The 22,446-nt window shown below is 44.7% G+C and overlaps 1 protein-coding gene across 3 annotated transcripts in view; it reads right to left on the reverse strand.

The window, feature by feature from the left end:
* The window catches only part of GRIN2D (glutamate ionotropic receptor NMDA type subunit 2D), a 982,184-nt gene that overhangs the window by 637,712 nt on the left and 322,026 nt on the right, over nt 1-22,446 (reverse strand). The gene's annotated exons all lie outside the window — the stretch shown is intronic.

Consider the following 22,446-nt stretch of genomic DNA (forward strand, 5'->3'; position numbering starts at 1 on the left):
CAGAAACAGCGGCAGAAGCGCCTGGCCTGGGCTACAGAGAAGCAGCACGGGACTGTTGCTCAGTGGTCCAAAGTACTTTTTTTCGGATGAAAGCAACTTTTACATGTCATTCGGAAATCAAGGTGCCAGAGTCTGGAGGATGACTGGGGAGAAGGAAATGCCAAAATGCCTGAAGTCCAGTGTCAAGTACCCACAGTCAGTGATGGTCTGGGGTGCCATGTCAGCTGCTGGTGTTGGTCCACTGTGTTTTATTAAGGGCAGGGTCAATGCAGCTAGCTGTCAGGAGATTTTGGAGCACTTCATGCTTCCATCTGCTGAAAAGCTTTATGGAGATGAAGATTTTATTTTTCAGCACGACCTGGCACCTGCTGCTCACAGTGCCAAAAAACCACTGGTACATGGTTTACTGACCATGGTATTACTGTGCTCAATTGGCCTGCCAACTCTCCCGACCTGAACCCCATAGAGAATCTGTGGGATATTGTGAAGAGAAAGTTGAGAGACGCAAGACCCAACACTCTGGATGAGCTTAAGGCCGCTATCGAAGCATCCTGTATATTGGTAGGTGAACAGAGGCGCCAGAAGGATAAAAGTACATAAAATTTTTAAAAAATTGCTGGGAGGAAGTGGTGGACTCGCCTCCGTTAAAGCAGACACCAAGGACTGTAAATGTATAGATACCTCTGCTTGCTATAACTGAATTGCTGTTGTTTATCCCCTGCTTATTGCCTGAAGAAGTGGGCTGTGCCCGCGAAACGCGTTGCATCTTTGGGGTATTTTCAATAAATGTGTATATCTATACATTTACAGTCCTTGGTGTCTGCTTTAATGGAGGCGAGTCCACCACTTCCTCCCAGCAATTTTTTAAAAATGTTATGTACTTTTATCCTTCTGGCGCCTCTGTTCACCTACCAATATATTTGAGTCCACCCCAGGTGGAGGGGTGATCTACCCCCTTTCTTCCTATCTACAGAGAGCGACTTCTTAATCCTGAGTGAGGACAGGTCTAATCTCCTCACCTGCCTAATGAGTGGTTACCTAGGTGGTAACCCGTGTTTGTGAGTAATACCATCTCACTGTTTCATTTATCCAATCAATTTTGACATACTACACCATATTGGGCTCTCGATTTCTCTTCAACTTTATCGAAGCATCCTGGGCCTCTATAACACCTGAGCAGTGCCACAGGCTGATTGCCTCCATGCCACGCCGCATTGAAGCAGTCATTTCTGCAAAAGGATTCCCGACCAAGTATTGAGTGCATAACTGAACATAATTGTTTGAAGGTTGACTTTTTTTGCTTTAAAAACACTTTTCTTTTATTGGTCGGATGAAATATGCTAATTTTTTGAGATAGGAATTTGGGGTTTTATGAGCTGTATGCCAAAATCATCAATATTAAAACAATAAAAGGCTTGAACTACTTCAGTTGTGTGTATTTGAATCTAAAATATATGAAAGTCTAATGTTTATCAGTGCATTAAAAAAAATAATGAACTTTATCACAATATGCTAATATTTTGAGAAGATCCTGTACAGTGGGTTGCAAAAATATTCGGCCCGCCTTGAAGTTTTCCACATTTTGTCATATTACTGCCACAAACATGAATCAATTTTATTGGAATTCCACATGAAAGACCAACATAAAGTGGTGTACACATGAGAAGTGGAACGAAAATCATACATGATTTCAAACATTTTTTACAAATCAATAACTGCAAAGTGGTGTGTGCATAATAATTCAGCCCCCTTTGAACCGAGTGCAGTTAGTTGCCATAGACATTGCCTGATGAGTGCTAATGACTAAAAAGAGTGCACCTGTGTGTAATCTAATGTCAGTACAAATACAGCTGCTCTGTGAGGGCCTCAGAGGTTGTCTAAGAGAATATTGGGAGCAACAACACCGTGAAGTCCAAAGAACACACCAGAAAGGTCAGGGATAAAGTTATTGAGAAATTTAAAGCAGGCTTAGGCTACAAAAAGATTTCCAAAGCCTTGAACATCCCACGGAGCACTGTTCAAGCGATCATTCAGAAATGGAAGGAGTATGGCACAACTGTAAACCTACCAAGACAAGGCCATCCACCTAAACTCACAGGCCGAACAAGGAGAGCGCTGATCAGAAATGCAGTCAAGAGGCCCATGGTGACTCTGGACAAGCTGCAGAGATCTACAACTCAGGTGGGAGATTCTGTCCATGGGACAACTATTAGTCATGCACTGTACAAAGTTGGCCTTAATGAAAGAGTGGCAAGAAGAAAGGCATTGTTAACAGAAAGCATAAGAAGTCCCGTTTGCAGTTTGCCACAAGCCATGTGGGGGACACAGCAAACATGTGGAAGAAGGTGCTCTGGTCAGATGAGACCAAAATGGAACTTTTTGGCCAAAATGCAAAACGCTATGTGTGGCGGAAAACTAACACTGCACATCACTCTGAACACACTATCCCCACTGTCAAATATGGTGGTGGCAGCATCATGCTCAGAGGGTGCATCTCTTCAGCAGGGACAGGGAAGCTGGTCAGAGTTGATGGGAAGATGGATGGAGCCAAATACAGGGCAAACTTGGAAGAAAACCTCTTGGAAACTGCAAAAGACTTGAGACTGGGGCGGAGGTTCACCTTCCAGCAGGACAATGACCCTAAACATAAAGCCAGGGCAACAATGGAATGGTTTAAAACAAAACACATCCATGTGTTAGAGTGCCCCAGCCAAAGTCCAGATCTAAATCCAATCGAGAATCTGTGGCAAGATCTGAAAACTGCTGTTCACAAACGCTGTCCATCTAATCTGACTGAGCTGAAGCTGTTTTGCAAAGAAGAATGGGCAAGGATTTCAGTCTCTAGATGTGCAAAGCTGGTAGAGACATACCCTAAAAGACTGGCAGCCTTAATTGCAGAAAAAGGTGGTTCTAGAAAGTATTGACTCAGGGGGCCGAATAATTAAGCACACCCCACTTTGCAGTTATTGATTTGTAAAAAAAATTTGGAATGATGTATGATTTTCTATCCACTTCTCACGTGTACACCACTTTGTATTGGTCTTTCACGTGGAATTCCGATAAAATTGATGCATGTTTGTGGCAGTAATGTGACAAAATGTGGAAAACTTCAAGGGGGCCGAATACTTTTGCAGCCCACTGTATTATTATATTAATACTCAAATAACTACATTAAATTGGCTCTTGTAGTCTGTGTCTATTTTTCTCAGAGATTCCTCTCTAGTAGGTTTTTTACAAATCCCCAGTGCCCCACTGGAGACGCTTCATAATGTCTGGGGATTTCTTGAGCTGCCTAGAGTGCATGTATTGCTCTCTTTATTGGATTCCCATTATAATCTTATTTAATAGAAAAACTACTTGAAATTCTTGTTTAAAGGAACAGATATTGTGGTATATCTATATCATGTGATATTGGCATTTCCCTTCTATGAGATGTTCTCATTTGTCTCTTGTTGTGCTCTTTTGTGGAACGTGTGACTTCAGGAGAGGATGATAAATGCACAGTACACCATATAAGGATAAGGCTACATATCCTCTACTAAGACAAATGGCCTACACTTAGCTATTCATTACTCACTGTGTGTTGTATCTCATTACATTAGTCCTCAATGTATTCAATACAGATATAAGTAACCTATAATACAGATAGAATGAGACCATTTATTGTTTGGTAGATAATGCCTTGGAAGGTAATCACATTAATGGTTCAATTTCGATTACACAAATGAATTTTTTAAATGTATAAATCTGAGGGCCCCATTTATGAAAGTGGCATAATTCTGCAATCACTGCAATACAGTGATGTATAGACTTACTAAGCACAATAGCCTTGCACATGCGTGAAACATGCATGCACACAGTGCAAGGTGGCAAATCAGAAATGTAAAGTTCGATCTGCAGTGCTCGGCAGGTAATAGCTGTTGAAGCTGCTGAGTTGGCTGATTAAAGCATGCAGGGATGCTTTATACGCATTTTCCTAATATATTTGTGTTAGAGAATTTCCCTTATGCCTATGTAGGTCGGTATAGCCAAGAAGGTAAAGGCAGCAAGCATTGGGCTCCTCCCTATAAGTGATAAAAACCCACCCATCCAACATTGGAGTTGCCTTGGAAAAGAAGGGGGATGGCAACATGTTTCCCTATCATTGCAAATCCTTCCTGCACCAGTGGGACTAGACATTCTCCACCAACTTCCATATACCTCTAAAAAAATATAATATAGTAGAAGGGGATTTATGTACAAACTGAAAACACCCTTTGGTAATAAAATGCCTTCAGTTATTCACCTTTATTCACCTCTAAATAAGTAAGTACTTAAAGTGAACCTGAACTGATTCAAACTATTTAAAACAAACACATGATATAACTGCAAATGAATATTACATACTTACCTTGCCTGTCAGTTCCTCTCAGAAGCTCATCATTTTGTAAGAAATGAAATATATCAGTTGCTGTCAGTTATATATCAGTTACTATCAATTAGAACTGAAAGGACAACTGATCTGCAAGGTAATGTCCATGCTTCCTTACAGATCAAGTGGGTGACATCGATGGCTCGAACCTCCGATTTTAGGTTCGCGAACCTCGAACGCGAACTTCCGCAAAAGTTCAGTTCGCGCAAACCGCAATAGACTTCAATGGGGAGACCAACTTTGTAAATACATTTGAACATCAGGAGCATTGAATTCCAGCGAGTTGGGCTATCGCAAATCGAGCGTCTCACCGGCAATTGTTTCTCCGCTGAATATCGGCAAAGCGTGCCATGACCGTGTAAGACCGCCTGAAATGCCCATACACCTTCCTGGACTGCTTTAGGATGTCCTGTAAGCCTGGGTACTTTGACACAAATCTCTGAATTATTAGATTCAGCACATGTGCCATGCAGGGTACCTGTGTCAACTTTCACAAATTCAAAGCCGAAATGAGTTTGCTGCCATTGTCACACACCATGTTGCCGATCTCCAGTTGGCGCGGAGTCAGCCACTGAATCACCTGTTTGTTCAAAGCAGCCAGGAGAGCTGCTCCAGTGTGACTCTCTGCTTAGATGCAAGACATGTCTAAGATGGCCCGTCATACCTGGCATGCAGCATAGACCCTGGGGAGCTGGGGCTGTGTAGCTGGAGAGGAGATTGCAGCACCAGTAGAGCTGAACTGCCACTCAGCCAAGGAGGAGGAGGACGAGGACGACAGCAAAGAGGATGTAGCAGGACAAGAGGAGGTGGCAGCAGGCCTGCCTGCAAGCCGTGGAAGTGTCACAACTAGGTCCGCTGCACAGCCACGTACTCCCTGCTTGCCAGCGGTCACCAGGTTGACCCAATGGGCTGTGTAAGTAATGTGCCCGCCCTGACTGTGCTTGGCAGACCATGCATCCGTGGTCAGATGGACCCTTGTCTTGACCCAACGCTGTGTGCCAGAGATGACACCACTTGCCTTTCATGGTATAGTTTGGGTATTGCCTTTTTTGAGAAATAATTGCAGCCTGGTATCTTCCACTGAGGTGTCCCAATGGCCACAAATTTTCGGAAGGACTCAGAGTCCACCAGCTGGTATGGTAACAGCTGGCGAGCTAACAGTTCCTGCCAAGCCAGCTGTCAGACAGGCAAGGGGGTGACTGGGAGATATTGGCTTCTTCCACTCAAAGATTTCCCTCATGGACACCTGGCTGCTGCTGTGTGCAGAGGAGCAGGAACCGCTCAAGGTGAGGGGCGGAGTGGAGGAGTGTGGCTGTGATTGTAAAGGTGCAAGGGAGAAGGCGGCTGAAGATGATGCACCTGAAGGAGGAAGAGGAGAAGGAGAGTGGCTTTGCTTTTGTGTGCTGCTTTTCCTCTGGTGCTCTTCCCATTGCAGTTTGTGCCTTTTCTCCAGGTGCCTTCGTAAGGCAGCTGTCCCTACACGGCTGTTGACCTTTCCATGGCTCAATTTTTGGCGGCAGAGAGAACAGATGGCATTGCTCTGATCTGAGGAAGACACACAAAAAATTTCCAAACTGCTGAGCCCCCGTGGGGTGATGGCACTATGGTGGCATCAGCAGCTGACGGACATGTTAGCTGGCTGTCCATAGGTGGCGATACATGGCGCCGGACACTGCCACCAGCTGTTTCGGAAGACGAGCACCCCCTGCTTCTTTCAGCAACTCGTCTCCTCCTACTCCTTTCTGACTTCCCCTCAGAACTGCCCCCTTTGTCATCTTGTCTCTTAGGATCCAATGTGGCATTCATATCCTCATAATCATCCTCCCCAGCTTTGCTTGCCTTAAACACCTCAAACTGCACCAACAGCAGGTACTTCATCATCCTTCTCCTCACACGTTACGTCCATAGTGCCGACGCCTAACTCACACATATGAGGTGGTGTAACTTGCTTAGCGCCTTCATCTTGTTGTAATAATAATGCCTGTGAATAAGTTAATTCCCCACCAAATAACTCCTGCAAAGTGTCAAATGCAGCGAATGTTGTGCTTGTAGTAGTGCTGGTGGCTGCAGAAGATGAGGTGTTCTTTGTTAAATAGTCAACCACGTCCTGAAAATCTTGGGAGTTGATGGGACGTGCCTTCTTCTGAGCACTATACTTTGGACCACGAAATTACATCAGCACAACCTCAAACAGACCTGCCGGGTGGCCTGCCTCTGGGTCTGCCTCTGCCTGTTGTTTTGCCCATATGGGGGGGGGGGAGGTGAAGTGAAAGGTATGCACTGACTTGACTAATACAATGTGCAGTCACACAGGTGCAGTGAAAGGTCTGCAGTGACTGGTATTACAATACACTGTGCAGCTATCACACAGGTGCAGTTAACAGGTATGCACGGACTGGTATATTACACAGCGTACAGTCACACAGGTACTGTAAAAAAATATGCAATGACTAGTATTACAAATTTGCAGCTGTCACACACACAGGTACCGTCAACAGGTGCAGTGACTGGTATATAACACTGTTTGCGGTCACGTAGGTAGGTAGGTGCACTGAACAGGTAGGTATGCAGTGATTGGTATTACAAATGTGCAGCTGTCACACACACAGGTACCGTCAACAGGTGCAGTGACACTGCGTGCACTCACGTAGGTAGGTGCACTAAACAGGTGGGTATGCAGTGATTGGTATTACAAATGTGCACAAGTCACACACACAGCTAGTCACTGAATGTGCTGGGCCTGGCAGTGGCACAGTAGGAATTACCAAGGGGCCAAGGTCCCATCAGGAGCTGCGACTGACTGACAGGGCTGTATATGTAACAAATGTCTGTGGGACACACACAAAATAAAAATAATAGATCACAAGAACAACATTAGCTCTCAAAAGAGCTGTTGAGGATGAGGAGTGCTTTTTAGCAATAAGATCAGCAAGAAGGAGCAACCTAACAAGCCTAACACAAGAGCCTAACTAAGCTTTCCCTATGTCAGCTGCAAGGTTCTCTCCCTTCTCTAATTACTGTAGCCACACGAGTGAGTGAAATGGCTGATGCTGCCTGCGTTTTATAAGGGGGGGCTCCAGGAGGGAGTGTAGCCTGATTGGCTACCCCGTGCCTACTGACTGTGATGTAGAGGGTCAAAGTTGACACTTATGATGTAGTATAGTGGCCAGTCGAACTCGCATATAGTTCGCAGTTCACTGCAAATGCGATCCACCGAAGTTCGCGCAAATAAGTTCATGTGCGAACTGTTTAGGCCATCTGTAATTATTACATTGTTGTGCCTCTTCCCATAAGGTTACAGTTTTCCACTTTTTGGTGGGTTTGCTCCTTGTCTTTTAAAGTGCAACTACCAAGGGTATAACAGACTGCCCTGAGTGGAGAGGGACTTTTAAATATATATACAAACCTCTTGTGTGACTGTCTTTTAAGTGACCCATGTTTGTGAGTACCCATTATTTTGGGTTTTTTGTGTCTGCAACTTGTGTCTAGATATCTAGATATAGAAAGTTAGGCTTGTTTATTTTGTTTTTTAGATCTCCCAGTCTCCCCTTGTAATCAGTATAAATTAGTTTATATTTCATTAACTACTCTGAGCACCTTACCATAAACATGTTATGTGTGTATTAGTGAACTGTGCAAGACTACATATTGCCTCATTGTAAAGGTGAACTCATAATGAGTTGAGAAATATTATGGGCAGTGGCGGACATACGGCCGTGCAGGCCGTGCCGCCGCACGAGGGCCCCTGAAGTTCCGTTTTCTTCAGGGGCCCATTAAGTATTTTTTTTTTTTAATTTTTTTTTAATTATTTTATTCCCCGGGGGGCCCCCCGATTCCTATCCTCCCTCCCTCCCTCACCTCGGGGGGCCCCCCTCCCGATATGCGCGGCGGGAGAGCGAGCGAGCGAGCTGCAAATGCAGGAAGTCTTCAGGGCTCTCCAGGCATCCGCTAGAGGCCCAGCCGCTTAGTCTCCAATATGTCTCCAGTTGGAGACATATTGGAGACTCAGCGGCTGGGCCTCTAGCGGATGCCTGGAGAGCCCTGAAGACTTCCTGCATTTGCCGCTCGCTCTCCCGCCGCGCATATCGGGAGGGGGCCCCCCGAGGTGAGGAAGGAAGGGAGGGAGGGAGGATAGGAGTCGGGCCCCCCACCCGGATAGCTACCCACCCGGCTACCTAACCACCTACCCACCCGGCTACCTACCTACCCACCCACCAGGCTTCCTACCTACCCACCCGACTACCTAACCACCCACCAGGCTTCCTACCTACCTACCCACCCGGCTACCTACCCACCCACCAGGCTTCCTACCTAACCACCCACCTAACTACCTAACCACCCACCCGGCTACCTACCCACCCACCAGGCTTCCTACCTAACCACCCACCCGGCTACCTACCCACCCGGCTACCTACCCACCCGGCTACCTACCTACCTACCCACCCGGCTACCTACCTACCTAACCACCCACCCGGCTACCTACCTAACCACCCACCCGGCTACCTACCTAACCACCCACCCGGCTACCTACCGGGGTAGTTACCAACCCACCCACCAGGCTACCTACCCACCCACCCGGCTACCTACCTAACCACCCACCCGGCTACCTACCTAACCACCCACCCGGCTACCTACCGGGCTAGTTACCAACCCACCCACCAGGCTACCTACCCACCCACCCGGCTACCCACCCACCCACCAGGCTACCTACCTACCTACCCACCCGGCTACCTACCTAACCACCCACCCGGCTACCTACCTAACCACCCACCCGGCTACCTACCGGGCTAGTTACCAACCCACCCACCAGGCTACCTACCCACCCACCAGGCTACCTACCTACCCACCCACCCACCAGGCTACCTACCAACCCACCAGGCTTCCTACCTACCCACCCGGCTACCTACCTAACCACCCACCCGGCTACCTACCTACCCACCCACCCGGCTACCCACCCACCAGGCTTCCTACCTACCTACCCACCCGGCTACCTACCTAACCACCCACCCGGCTACCTACCGGGCTAGTTACCAACCCACCCACCAGGCTACCTACCCACCCACCAGGCTACCCACCCACCCACCAGGCTACCTACCTAACCACCCACCCGGCTACCTACCTAACCACCCACCCGGCTACCTACCTAACCACCCACCCGGCTACCTACCGGGCTAGTTACCAACCCACCCACCAGGCTACCTACCTAACCACCCACCCGGCTACCTACCGGGCTAGTTACCAACCCACCCACCAGGCTACCTACCTACCCACCCACCAGGCTACCTACCTAACCACCCACCCGGCTACCTACCGGGCTAGTTACCAACCCACCCACCAGGCTACCTACCTACCCACCCACCGGGCTACCTACCTACCTACCTAGTTACCCACCCACCCACCAGGCTACCTACCTACCCACCCACCCACCCACTCACCCACCCACTAACCCACCCACTAGGCTACCTATCCACCCAACCACCCATGGGAGCTGCGCGCCGGATGGAGGCTGGGACAGGAGGTCTGCTGCTGCAGGTGAGTAAATGTTTTTGTTTTATTTATATTAGCAGGTGTATGTTCTGGGCAGGTCTGCCACATGATTGCACGTATTTTCTGGGCATATCTGCCGACTTGTTTGCATGTATTTTCTGGGCATATCTGCCGACTTGATTGCACGTATTTTCTGGGCATATCTGCCGACATGATTGCACGTATTTTCTGGGCATATCTGCCGACATGATTGCACGTATTTTCTGGGCATATATGTGTATTTTCTTGAGAAAACCTGCACAATTATGTGAATTTTCTGGGGAAAGGGTCACCAAAACTTGGGCCCACTGTCTTTGCGTTGCACTTTTCAAGGGAACCTGAGGTGAGAATAATATTGAGGCTGACATATTTCTCTCCTTTTAAGCAATACCAGTTGCCTGGCTGCCGTGCTGGTCCTCTGCCTCTTATTCTTTCAACCATAGACCCTGAACAAGCATGCAGCAGGTCAGGGGTTTCTGACAATATTGTCAGAACTGAGAAGATTAGCTGCATGCTTGTTGCTGGTGTAATTCAGTTTATTACTGCAGCCAAATAGATCAGCAGGGCCGCCAGGCAACTAGTATTGTTTAAAAGGAAATAAACCCTCACCCCGGGTTCGCTTTAAGTTACAGTTAGCTCCGCCCTCATCCGGTCATTGCCACGCCCATTTTTTGCCGCGGCACTACGCGCCGCAGGTTCTATCCACTATTTTTTTTTCAGGTTGTAGCCACGCCCATATTTTGCCGCGGCGCGCTACGCGCGCCGCAGGTCATAGGGGGCCCACAATTACAATTTTGCACAGGGGCCCACTGCTGGCTGTGTCCGCCACTGATTATGGGACCTTCTAAATGTTTTGCTATTGCCATTGCTGATGCCCCTTTAAGTTATTTTTGTTATTTCAATAGTGAATTCAGTGATTATGTTTAGCCCTTTTGGGTTGGTCATATTCAATATACAAAAGTTACATCACATGGTTTATTCGTGGCAAACAGTAGAAAGTTAAACTTTAAAAATGTAAATGCTTAAAGTAATCTCTTATATAGTGAGCGACTTCAACATCCCTTCTAAAGGAAAATGAATATTCATCAATATCACAAAATCTCAACTGGCCTAATACATTAATTGAAGACTCATTTCTCTACTCAATCTTGCCCAAAAATCTCTAATAAAACTGATATAAGAATGCACTTGTCTTCCACAAATTAAAAACAGAGGAATAGCTATTCTAATTAAAAATGCATAACCTCTCAAGGTAATATCAACCTTATCAGACTTAAAAGGTAGATATATCATGATTAATACTCAGACTGAAAATATAAAACTTTGTATAATCAATTTTAACACCCCATCAAAACGCCTACTTCAAAAAATTTTGAAGCTAACATTCACATCTAAATTATATATATATATACACACACACACACACACACAGTATATATTATATATATATTATGAGAAGTGATATAGGAAATACTATGAGAAGTGATATAATAGTCCATAAAACAGAGGCTACCAAGTTAATTAAAAAAAATGTCAAAAGGGATAGTATATTTTACCATAGAAATAAAGCAAAATCCCTGGTTCTGATTGGTTAACCATTATATATTTGACTCTAATGCTATCCCTGCACCTAATCTGTTTTACAATGAGATAATGGTGTACCATTTTGCTCCACCTTTATGTACAAACTGACGTTATAGTTTAGATATACCTAACAAAATTATTGGCTTCTTGGTATTGATTGGAAAAATCCCCAAAACTATTACAGCTTTCAGATTGGGTATTTTCCTAAATCCATTAGTCAATAGAGACATTTTTAAATCAGTATTATACAATTTTTACATTTTGTTTCTGCTATTAATCTCTAGGTGTCTTGAAGCCACCCATTTGTTCAGTAACCCGAAGATTCCTTAAGTTATGTCCACGGGAACCAAAGTGTATTGGCACTGTGAGATTAGTACATTTTTTTCTTTTTGTAGTTGTTGTCAGTGGCATATGTATGCCGGTCCATAAGCTCACAGAGTTTGTACTGTTTTTCCTACATAAATTCCTTTGAGTCATTTTGCACACATGGGCCCATATGCAATTCACTTTTTCTCCTGAGTTGTTTTCCCTAGGCGATATTTTTACTAATATTTTTTTTTAACCACCAGCAAGCAAGACAATTCTCAGAATAATTTTTGATAGTACGTCTCCCCCTATTTTCTGTTACTTCTGTAGGAGAAAACTCAGGAGGAAAATTTAGGAAATCTAAGTAACCATGGCCACATGGATCAGGGATCTCTGCGGGCAAACGATTGTTCCCCATTCCATCTAGTCTAATCTGCAAGCATATTCTGGCAATACATGTTTGACGCTTTAAATCAATTTAAATCAATTTGAAATCAAAGTAATTTCATTAACATTTTAAACTCTATATTATTCCTGATTAGCCAACCCAAAGCTTTCATACACATCGTCAACTCCAGGGGATGAACCAGGAAGTGTTGCGCCCGCATTTTTTACACTAACTATAGACATACTTGATTGCCATGGTGGGGCTATGGCTGGCAGTGTGGTGAGAGAGGCAGTTGGAAATATAGAAAGGGTTTAACCAGTGCTGCTCGGATACCCCTTTTCAAAATTCGAATTGAATTCGGATCCGGATACCCAGATATCCGGATCCGAATCGGATATCCGAATCCGAACTTTTTGGTATCCGAGTAAACTCGGACATCCGAATCCAATATCCTGGATATCCAGTCGGATTCAGATATCCGTACAGAAAACCGGAAGTGACCTGAAAATGGCTGAAAATGCTCCCAAAAGTCTTTTCAAATGGCAAAAATCCCTTTTGGAGGTCTCTCTCTCTCTCTCTCTCTCTCTCTCTTTCTCTCTGGAAATCCAAGTTTGCTCAGATAGTGCTATTCGGATTTAAAAAAATATCCGAATTCCTATTCAGTTCGGATAGTGGAAAAAGTTCGGATTATCTGGGTAGTTTGGATACCCGAATATTGGATGAGCACCACTGGGTTTAACTGGAGGTGTGGTAGAAACATAACTGAAGGATTGGCAAAGGAGTAACTGGAGATATAGCAGGGTTTTGCTGTTTTGTTGTTTTTGTTCAAGTTATTCGTCTTTTCATGCATTTCCATTCTTTTGCTAGCTGGCATGTGTTATACTTCTGTAGCATTACTGTGAAGTATCGCTTTTACATTTGTCCCTGGGATAACAAGGTTACAGTAAAGCAGCATGCAGCTGAAGTTTGTGAAGTGTGGCTGGGAAACTATGACCTTTTTCTCCAGACAGTAAAGCAGTATGCAGCAAAGCCGCATTCCGTAATGAACAATTACAAAGAACATAAAGTCAAAACGCTGAATATAAATCTCCTCACAAGAGACCAATGAAGAAATGATTGGCAGATCCCCTTCATAACAGAGCTCCTGGGGTGCATGAACCTAAACCACACACTACATAATGTAAATGTAGAACTGAGGAAATTCACGCATATGCTCACATATTCATATTTAAAACTGTGATTTTTATTTAATCACGCACAGGGGAAAAGCATGGAAGGCATCGCTATCAATACATATACAGCACTTGGATGAGTATCTTTGACTTTTTTTGCCTATTTACAAGCTTATGTGGAAACGGAATGTGTACTTACAAGGAATGTTTTTGGACAATCCAAACTTTGATTTGACTACCATTAACCCCCCTGGCGGTATAAAAAATTCCGCCAGGAGGGAGCGCAGCAGGTTTTTTTAAAAAAAAATTTCTTATATCATGTAGCGAGCCCAGGGCTCGCTACATGATAGCCGCTGCTCAGCGGCATTCCCCGCCCGCTTCGATCGCCTTCGGCCCGTTCAAAGAACGGGATTTCCTGGATGACGTCACCGACGTCGGGACGTCATTGGGAGTCCCGAACCACCCCTCAGCGCTGCCTGGGGGGGGGGGGGGGGGCGCGGCGCGACGAATATTGGCGATCAAGCGCGGGGCGGCGGCGATCGGTGTGCTGACGCAACTAGCAAAGTGCTAGCTGCGTGCAGCAAAAAATTTTTAAACAAATCGGCCCAGCAGGGCCGGAGAAAACCTCCTGCGCGGCTTACCCCGAACTACATTCGGGGTTACCGTCAAGGAGGTAAAGTGATCTGTTATATGTCAACTTGTTACTTTATGCATGGAGGTGGATCCACACTGCTGTGTACAACATACAGGGAAATACAGCTAGGCATTTGGGACAGCACTGCACAAGGTTGTTTTTCCTGGCGGATTATAATACATCTATCCTGTCCAAACCTAGGCTGTTGATGTTTCCTCAATATGAACTTTTATCAGTGATGCAAGTATCCATGCAATCTGCAATTTGACTCAAAAGGGACAACTCTGCATAAGGATTATATCCTGGCGGACTCTAAATGTCCTGGAGTTCATTTTAAAGGGCAACTCTGTATAAGACCACTCTATCTTGGCGGACTCTTGTTCACTTGCTATGGTGATATCTGCATGAATATATCAAAACAAATGTTGCTATCTTTGAGATAAAGAGGGAACAACAAGTACACATTTGAACCTTGTCAACTCTTATGCTATTAGAGAATTTTTGGCTTCAAAAGTCATTTTTTTGCGCATACAAAGAACTAGATAACTGGCCAGCTTATCCAACGTAGTGATACAACATTGGTGCCTTTAGGGTGTAATACCTTGCTACATGCTAACCCCATATGTACATGGGAACTTGGTCTTTTTATATATATGTATATTTTTTATTTTTGGATATTGATAAGTAAAAGTGATTTTTATAATTTTCTATATACAATTTTTCTTCCCTTTGCTTGAGGTTTAGATGTGATTTTTATTTACTGTACCTATGAGATTTGTATTTATTACTAAAAAGCACCAGAAATTAATGGCATGAATACATATGAATGGAGTTCTGCTATATCAATATTATTATTTGTATGATCAGTACTAAAGAATACAGTTTATATATCAGTCAAGTATAAAATATTACTTACAGTTTTTTTATACTTTCCACTTTTCATACTACTACATGTGAATTAGGTTCACTGTGAATTGGTGCAATCTTAACTAATTGAAATGTGCCTTCTGTTGTCATCTTTGATTTAGGATATAAATCAAAGATGTCCTTTGATATAGGGCTATCACACAGTGTTTATCTCTTGGCAATTGAAGCGATTCGATTCATGTTTAATGAAAAACAAAAAATCATTAAATTTGCATTCTGAAATGCCTCATATTTTGCTTTGTAAAATATTTTCGCCAAGTATTTTTTTTTTTACTTTTACATTTTCTTAAACAGTAACGTACCCGTACACTTTCCAAAAGAAAACCCTCAGGGCCTATATATCAGTGTAGTTACCCCACCTACCGAGCAAGCTAAAAGTTGACACCCTTTATGGATGCTAAATGGAGTTAAAAGAAAACCCTATATTTAAATGCTCAACTTTTTACCAAAAATATTTTTAGAAATGCAGAAAACTTAATTATCTTAATTAGCAGTTAAAATGTTTTAAAACAAGGTCTGACATCATACCATCCTAGTCAAAATAATTAAGGGATCACCATAGCAAAAAATGTAAGCAGTTAAAATCTGAAAGTTTTTTAGACTAGTCCATCTTCTCATGGTAGTTGCTCAGTCCAACTGCCAAAATAGCATGCAAGCAAGTAGGGAGGTTGCATGGTATCTTACTATTTTTTCCCCATGAGGAGATGGACTAGTCCAATCCCGTTGGTTCTGTCAGATTTTAACTGTTTTTTTTTTTATAGTGGCCCTTTAAAAAAAACCCCAGAAATGCTAGCTGTCCTATAGTAACATTGATACATGCATACTAATGGACTCTGCAGTTTGTGGGGATCAGAAAAAGGACCCCCAGGGTAACATACCCCAGATATATAAAACATTTCTAAATATTGTATATTGTATAACAAAAAAAAATTGTCAGAAAATGTAATCAATTACTATAGTAAAAAAAGACTTCCAGAGAGTTGTGTAAACATTCTTACAGTGCATACTGTACCTATATGTAAAACATTATTGTGTACAATACATGCTACATAAATAAAAAGTAATTTATATACAATACACAAAGATAAAATATGCATCAGATCAGGTACTCAATGGCCAAGGTACACTTTTGGCACAACTCATATTAGAAGGCTTGGGTAAAGTGCTGTGTGCAGTAGTGATTAATAGACCATGGGATTAGTAATGGTGCCAAGAGTAAGGCAGAGAACAAGGTACGGTATGTAAATGAGCCTACACCTTAAAAAGTATCTGTTAGGCATAAAAACCAAAATCAATTCCCTATTTCTATCTGCAATACAGATAAAGAGGATGCTAAAAAGGCAATGCCTAACTTAAAAACATCTTACTTTTTTTTTTTAATTACAGATGAATACTCTAAGGTATTACACAGCAATTAGCCGCAAAAGAGAAGTTGCAGTGCAGGCTAGTTCAGCCTGATTGGCTGCAGCCTGTGTCATTCACGCCTATTCCTCTCTCATTGGCCGCCTCACTTCTGCCACTTTCCGCCCCCTTCCCCGCACTCCAGCCCAACAGGCATCTCTGCCGCTTTATGGGGGGGGGGGCAGCAGGCACCTCTGCATCCATAGGGACCCCCCGCCCTGCACCTATTTCCAAAGGGATTCCCCCTGCATTAACCCTCAACCCTGTAGCATCCTCGCTCGGCCCGCAGCATTATAGAGCTGTCCACTGAAATCAAATTGTGGACAGTGCAATACATCTATTATGTAAGTAGAGCTAGTATTTACCTACTTATATGTGTGTTTTTTTTTATCCTGGCACAGTGTGGCTGACAGCTCCTCTTTAAAGTGGACCCAAATTAAAAATACAAGATTTCAGAAGTAAAATCCATTTTCTAAATTATAATAATAAATAGCAGCCTGTTTTCAGCTGCATGATGACAAATATAAAATATTTTACATTTATTAGAGGCACCCCTCCCTTTCTTTCATATTGCCGGGACAAACACTACAGTCTATGGTGTAGAACTCTGCAACTCCTGCATGGTTACCTTTGGTCTCTCTGCTGCTGCCTCTCTAATTAATGCCCTCCTTGCCCAGTCTGTGAGTTTTATGGGTGGCCCTCTCTTGGCAGGTTTGCTTTAATACCATGTTCTTTCTGTTTGAAGATAATGCACTTGATTGTTCTCTAGGGGATAATCAAAGCTTTGCCCACCAGCTGTCAACGAGTGTTTGTGGTTTTAAATTCTTTTTTTTTTTGCAGCTTCCAGGATGCAGGTGACAGGTTAGTGGTTAGGGAGGGCCCCCTGTGGGAGGGAGGTCTGCACGGGGCGTTCCTGCTAACAACAATCTATGATTACATTCAACCGAAGCCTCCCACCTGAATGCTGCCTAATTTATGCAATTCCTGCTAGATTTGGTACAGCAGGCAAAGGGTGTATAACTGTGCACCTGATTGGCTGAAAGGCGCCTGCTGACCAGATAAAGGTAGGAAATTGCTAGAGCTGGGAGTGAGCAATTGTGTGTGTTGATATTTTTTTATAAACTAACCCTGACTTGTACTTCTTAACAACTTTATTCCTGCTTTTTTTGGAGAGATCCATGGTCTTCATGGTGCGATGCCTCTTGCTTAGTGGTTTTGAAACCTCTGGGGCCTATCTAAAAAGGTGTTTTTTTTATTGACAGATCAACTGACACTTAGATTGCACACAAATTAATTTAATTTCACTAATTTGACTTTTGAAGGTGATTGGTTGCACCATGTTTTAGGGGCTTCATGGCAAAGGTGGTGAATACATATGCACACTCCAATTTTCAGTTTATAATTGTTTAAAATTCATTTTCATGTCTATTTTTTTTACTTCACCGACTTAGACTATTTTGTGCAGATCTATCACATAAAATAAGATTAAGGAACATTAAAATTACAGGTTAGAATGTAACAAAGTAGGTCAAAAGCCAAGGGGGGTGAAAACTTTAGCAAGGTGCTGTACATATATGCTCTTCATTTTATGTTGCTTTATAAATTGATTTAGTTGCATAAGACTGAGCTTTTTATACTATTACTTAGAGCTCCTTTCTGTTTCTTTTAAGGCTTTTTTTACCCGAGAAAGTGGCTTCAGGCCACGAAACGCGTTGTTTTTGTCCTTGTTAATAAAACTGTCCAAATTTGAATGTTTTTATCATTGAGGGTAAGATTATACTGTAGTTAACTTCCTTATATGCAGTTTTTAGTTTTCTATAAAAGTTTAGATTTTATGTTTTGTTTTTTTTAAATGTAAAAAAAAGGTTTTCTTCTGTAGAAACAACCATGCCTGTACCTGACAGGCCGAGTGGGGATGGTACTTTTTCACATGTGATTGCACTGACTGCAGGTTGGGCAACCAGAAGAGTGTTTCAACACGAAACTTTGGCTTTAAATCTGATAACTTTGGCTTTAAATCACACCTGAACTAAGAGGGATATGGATGTTGCCATATTTATTGCCTTTTAAATAATATAAATTGCTTGGATGTCCCCCTGATTTTCTGCCTCCAATACATTTAGGCATAGACCCTTCACAAATGTGCAGATCAGATATTTATGAGAGAAGTATGAGTGGATTTGCTGCATGCTGGTTTCAGGTGTGCAGTACTGATGCATGAAAGATCAGCAGGGCTGCCAGGCAACTGGAAATGAATATGGCAGCCTCCATCTCACTCTAACCTCAGGTTTCCTTTAAAGAGGAACTCCAGTGAAAATAACCCAATGATCAAAAAAGTGCTTAATTTTTACCATAATTATGTATAAATGATTTAGTCAGTGTTTGCCCATTGTAAAGTCTTTCCTCTCCCTGATTTACATTCTGACATTTATCATATGGTGACTTTGTAATTGCTGGCAGGTGAAGTCAGTGGAAGAAGCTGCTGCTAGCTTTTTTGGCAATTGGAAACAGCTGTCATTTCCCACAGTGCAATAAGGCTCCCACAGTGTGATGTAAGCACCATGGTCCTGACATCACACTGTGGGAGGGGTTTCACCACAATATCAACCATACAGAGCCCTCTGATGATCTGTTTGAGAAAAGGAAAATATTTCTCATGGGAAAGGGTGTTGGGCGAACATCTAGATGTTCGGGTTCGGGCCGAACAGGCCGAACATGGCCGCGATGTTCGGGTGTTCGACCCGAACTCCGAACATAATGGAAGTCAATGGGGACCCGAACTTTTGTGCTTTGTAAAGCCTCCTTATATGCTACATACCCCAAATTTACAGGGTATGTGCACCTTGGGAGTGGGTACAAGAGGAAAAAAAATTTAGCAAAAAGAGCTTATAGTTTTTGAGAAAATCGATTTTAAAGTTTCAAAGGGAAAACTGTCTTTTAAATGCGGGAAATGTCTGTTTTCTTTGCACAGGTAACATGCTTTTTGTCGGCATGCAGTCATAAATGTAATACATATAAGAGGTTCCAGGAAAAGGGACCGGTAATGCTAACCCAGCAGCAGCACACGTGATGGAACAGGAGGAGGGTGGCGCAGGAGGAGAAGGCCACGCTTTGAGACACAACAACCCAGGCCTTGCATGAGGACAAGAAGCGTGCGGATAGCATGCTTTGTACCACCATGCAGTCATAAATGTAATAAAGATAAGTGGTTCAATAAACAGGGACCACGCGGCAACGCTAACCCAGCAGCAGCACACGTGATGGAACAGGAGGAGGCGCAGGAGGAGAAGGCCACGCTTTGTGAGACACAACAACCCAGGCCTTGCATGAGGACAAAAAGCGTGCGGATAGCATGCTTTGTACCGCCATGTAGTCATAAATGTAATAAAGATAAGAGGTTCAATAAACAGGGACCACGCGGCAACGCTAACCCAGCAGCAGCAGCAGCACACGTGATGGAACAGGAGGAGGCGCAGGAGGAGAAGGCCACGCTTTGTGAGACACAACAACCCAGGCCTTGCATGAGGACAAAAAGCGTGCGGATAGCATGCTTTGTACCGCCATGTAGTCATAAATGTAATAAAGATAAGAGGTTCAATAAACAGGGACCACGCGGCAACGGTAACCCAGCAGCAGCAGCAGCACACGTGATGGAACAGGAGGAGGCGCAGGAGGAGAAGGCCACGCTTTGTGAGACACAACAACCCAGGCCTTGCATGAGGACAAAAAGCGTGCGGATATAGCAGCAATGCTTTTTGCCGCCATGCAGTCATAAATGTAATACAGATGAGAGGTTCAATAAACAGGGACCGGAAACGCTAAACCATCCCAGATGTTCATCGGTCATGTTACTTGGTTGGGGTCCAGGAGTGTTGCGTAGTCGTTTCCAATCCAGGATTGATTCATTTTAATTTGAGTCAGACGGTCTGCATTTTCTGTGGAGAGGCGGATACGCCGATCTGTGATGATGCCTCCGGCAGCACTGAAACAGCGTTCCGACATAACGCTGGCTGCCGGGCAAGCCAGCACCTCTATTGCGTACATTGCCAGTTCGTGCCAGGTGTCTAGCTTCATGCCCGGTTTCAGGTCCAGCGGTGCCAGCCACAAATCCGTCTGTTCCTTTATTCCCCTCCAAATTTCCTCCCCTGTGTGCTGCTTATCCCCAAGGCAGATCAGCTTCAGCAACGCTTGCTGACGCATGCCAACAGCTGTGCTGCACTGCTTCCACGATCCTACTGCTGCTGGTGCTGGGTTAGCATTTCCGGATGAGGTACAGCTTTGAGATGCGTTGGAGGAGAAGGAGTCAGAGAGGTAGGTGCTGCTGTTGTTATCCAGCTGTTTGCGGCGTGGGCAACACCCGCGCCGTAGCAGGTGAGGAATCGCTGCCAGGCTCCACAAGGTTCACCCAGTGCGCGGTAAGGGAGATGTATCGACCCTGGCCGAACGCACTCGTCCAGGTGTCAGTGGTGAGGTGAACCTTGCAGGCAACGGCATTCTTCAAGCTTCGGGTTATTTAGCTGACCACGTGCTCATGCAACTCAGGCACTGCAGAGCGCGCAAAGTGGTAGCGGCTGGGAACCACGTAACGTGGGATGGCCACTGACATCATGCCCTTGAAGCTGTTTGTCTCCACCACTCGATATGGCAGCATTTCGCAGGCCAGAAGCTTGGCTATGCTGGCTGGCTGTTACTGCCACGGCCCGGGGGTCATTTGCTGGCAATTTCCTCTTGTGCTCAAACATCTCAGAAACAGACAACTCAACCGTAGCGCTGCACACCGAAGGGCTGTTGGTTGTTGTGTTTGATGAACACTGGGAGACCTCAAGAGCACTAGTCCGGAAAGTGACAGTGTCAGCATCGTCTGATGTTTGTGAATGTTGTGAACCACGCAATGGCTGGGCTACTGCTGCTGCTGAGGCGGGTCTGGTGGTGAGTCTGGTGAACCCAAGGGAGGCAGTGTTGCTGGTGGTACCCTGTCCTGCCGCGTTTGCCCACAGAGTGGGATGTTTGGATAGAATGTGGCGGCTCATGCTGGTGGTGGAGAGGTTGTTAATACTTTTCCCCCTGCTCAGGCGGGTCTTGCACACCTTGCAAATCGCCATGGTAACATCCTCAGTGCAGTCTTCAAAGAAAGCCCAGACTTTAACTGGCTGAGGACTCGGACCTCGTGCGTGATGTGCTGGTGCTGCTTAACCCACTGCTGGACGCTTGAGAGGTCATCCAAGTAATTATCTGGTCCTGTTCTTTTGGATCTGTGAGGGTTGTTGTCCTGGACAACATGGGCAGTATTGAGTGGGTTTTCTTGGGTGCTCCCCTGTGGCCTGTACGTGAACCGTCAGGGGAAACACCTCTTCCCTTGCCCCTCCCTCTTTCACCGGATTTCTTCCTCATTTCACTTATCCTTAAAGTACACGCTGACTGGCAGCAGTACAGTGGCAGTACAGAAATGCTATACAGTGGTGGGTGAGCGGTGTACCACTATTGTCAGCAGTGACACAGAGCACAATGCTATACAGTGGCGGGTGAGCGGTGTACTACTGTTCCCAGCAGACACAGAGTGGAAGTAAACACAATGCTATATAGTGTGGCTGAGCCGTGTACACAGAGTGGCATTAAACACAATGCTATATAGTCTGCTATATAGTCACCCCGAACAGGGTGATGTTCTGCAGAACCCAAACAGTGGCAAACACTGTTCGCCCAACACTACTGGGAGGGAACGCAGATTTTAGTACCTAAACACACGATACAACATGTTTTCCGGGGTCGGACTCTGAGGCACATACAGATGGTCCCGATCATCATCCTCATCATACAACTCTTCTCCTGAGTCTGACCCACCCACCACCTCTGCCACCCCAACATCCCCAGACACAGACCCCTCATCGTCCTCAACATTAACTTGGGATGCTGGCCTGAGCCAGACCTCCTCCTCCACATCAGGCCCCATCATCTCCTCAATGGCAGCCCTCATTAATCGCTCTGGCGACGGACTGATGGACACAACGTTCTCCTCCGGGGAGGGCTGCTGCTGACCACTGGCTGCTGGGGTGGATGTTATAGCTTGCGTGGGGCGTTGGCTGTTGCTGTTGTTGGG

Source organism: Hyperolius riggenbachi, chromosome 6 (assembly GCF_040937935.1).
Source record: "Hyperolius riggenbachi isolate aHypRig1 chromosome 6, aHypRig1.pri, whole genome shotgun sequence".
NCBI lineage: Eukaryota > Metazoa > Chordata > Amphibia > Anura > Hyperoliidae > Hyperolius > Hyperolius riggenbachi.